This window comes from Panthera onca, chromosome C1 (assembly GCF_046562875.1).
Source record: "Panthera onca isolate mPanOnc1 chromosome C1, mPanOnc1 haplotype 2, whole genome shotgun sequence".
In the NCBI taxonomy this organism is placed as follows: domain Eukaryota; kingdom Metazoa; phylum Chordata; class Mammalia; order Carnivora; family Felidae; genus Panthera; species Panthera onca.
The window spans coordinates 100,935,699-100,938,403 of NC_138346.1; the positions used below are offsets into that span (position 1 = coordinate 100,935,699).

Below are 2,705 nucleotides of genomic sequence, written 5' to 3' on the forward strand. Positions count from 1 at the left end.
AGTAAGGCAGGTGGTAGTGATTAGGTAAATTCATTGCCATCAAGCCCCAGAAGACAAAGAAGAATTTTTCCTGAGGAATGGTAATAATTCTTAAATTCTTATAAAGATAGCCATAAAATTGCTGAAAAATGAGATTAAAACTTTTTTTTTCTCCCAGAACTTTCAACTTTCCTGAGAATATTTTGACCTTTAGTAATATGTCTTTGTATACAGCAACCTGCAATTCTATGTGTTTTATAATACGTGGATTTATTTATTTATTTATTAGAAACTACTTTCTGACAACCTTATTTCCATTTTGTTTGCATTTGTAGAGAGCAGCTTAAAACCACTCCATGGTTGTTCCTACCCATTCAGTGTGGTCTGAGCAGTGGGAACTGTGGACCAGTCTTCAGTGGCAAGCTGAGTGCTCCAGACTTCAGTAGGGAACCGCTGCAGGGCGCTGCAGAGGGCTCCTGCAGGCCGTTATCCTGTCCGGGACTTCAGGTTGGGTAACAGTCAACTCAGGAGCTGGAGCTGCTCATTCACCCTGAAATTCCTCCTGGTCACAGCCTTTAGGGCAGCGGTCTGCTCTTCCTTTACAATCTCTTCAGGATCTCTGCAGAAGTAGAGATCACGCACGACCTCCCATGGATGCTCGAGGGGGATGGTGCCACGCACGCATAGGACTTCCTGGGCCAGCATCTGCCATATCAGACCCAGAGAGTGAACTCCCTTCTTATTGCAAAGGCTGGCAATGTCCACACAGGGCAGAGGAGAATCTGTGTTACACAGAGCAATGATAGGCAGGTTAACGTAAGATGCCTCTGAGAGAGACTGGTGGTCCGCCCTGGGATCAGTAACCACTCGGCTCTGGAAAGGCTGCCTGGATCTTGCTAGTGAACTTCCGGGAGTAACGTGGCCAGCAATAACAATGGTTCTAGTAGCAGCAGCAAACTTCAGCACAGCTCACTGGCCAGTATTCCTGGATGATATGACACTGACATCAGTTGGGTTTTCAATGGCAACAATGGCACGAGCTGCCAGCAGAAGCTTCTCCCAGGTTCTCTTCAGATTTATGATGTAGATACCATCACTTTTCCTTTTGTAGATGCACTGTTCTATTTGGAAGTCAAGGTTGGTGCCACCTAAATGGGTTCCTGCTGCAGGGAATATGAGGACACCCTCCTCCTTCACTTGCAGGACATAAAGGTCTCTGGACACTGTGAAAGTTTCCCTTTAAGTTATGACATGAACATAAAACACCTAGTGGCTCTCTCCCTGGGTAGCACAGAAAGGATACATAATGATGTTTTAACATAGTTGTATGAAAGGTGTATTGGTTAATACAGTAACATGAATCTCTTTAGTTGGATCTCCTCAAGTGAGTTTGATCATTTTCTAGAAAATAATAAGGTATTAAATTTCCTAGGACTTTCTTATAAGAGTGTTTTTGTTGGTTTTAATTTCTTTTTGCCATTGATTTTTTTAAATTAGGATCAAAACAAGGTCCACACATTAAATGTACCTCTTTTCATCTTTTATGTCTTGCAATTCATTTGTTGGAAAAAAAAAAATGGACTGGTTGTTGACCAGACTTTTCCACAGTCTAGATTTCACTGATTGCTTGCATGTGGGGTCATGTGATATATTTATGTCCTCTGTATTTAATGGACACTGGTCACCAGAGCTGGAGGCTTAATCTGATTCAAGATTAAAAACATTTTTTTTGCAACACTTGTTCATAAGTGAAGCTTTACACTTATATGAGAAGGCAGATAATGTCTCCTATTTTATGTTAATGGCCATTATGATCATTGCCTGGATTAATTATTTAATTATGGATTTTTAAAATACAAATATTCTGTGGTCAACATATGCTAAAATAATTAGAAATAACACTATAACAACAATGTCATCATTGGCTCTGCAGCTGGTATGGGAGGCTCCCTTTAATTGAAGACACCAGGAGACTAAAAATCACTCTAAACGACAGCATTTCTCAGCTATTAGGAACACGTGTGAAGCATATGCTAAGTATAATTATAAAGGAAGAAGAATTAAAATTTCCATCCAAGAACCATGTCAATTTGTTTGAATTCTGTGTGAAAATATCTTCGAACATGTACAGAAATGAGACAGTTTAAAAGACATTTCAATGAAAAGAAAACTCAAGAATATGGGAAGGTGAATTTTACTTGTAGTTTTTTACAGGACAATGAGACAATGCACAATCGCCATTTCTCAAGAGCTTCCAAATGCCCAGATTAATTAATTAAGTCATCCATCTATCCATCCATCCATCCATCCATCCTTCCAGTGAATATTGAGACCTACTATGTGCTAGGTACTGAGGATACAGCAGTGATCTTATCTTAAAGTCCTTGGTCTCAAAAAGCTTACTTACCTTCTGGTAGGAAACAATTTAGTAGAAAAAAAGGTTAAAAAATATTGTAAAGGAAATAATTTGATGTAGTGGTGTGGGATGAAAACCAAAGGACAAGGAAGGAGAGACTCAAGAGCAACTAGTCAAAACGGTTGAATGTACATTTCAGAGACAAGATAAAAGACAGAAAGGTTTTCCATAGAAATGAATACTTTAAGTACATTGGGTCAGGTATGATACTGTGAAGCATCCCTAATAAAAATTTCCTTGTACATTGTACATTTCCTTCCTTGTCTACCTAAACATTTCCTACTTAAGTATTTCCTGATGCAGACCTCCA

At 39.3% G+C, this 2,705-nt stretch overlaps 1 pseudogene; it reads right to left on the reverse strand.

The window, feature by feature from the left end:
- Positions 1-322: 322 nt before the first annotated feature.
- Positions 323-1,218, reverse strand: LOC132670958 (small ribosomal subunit protein uS2 pseudogene; annotated as a pseudogene).
- Between the last annotated feature and the right edge of the window lie 1,487 nt (positions 1,219-2,705).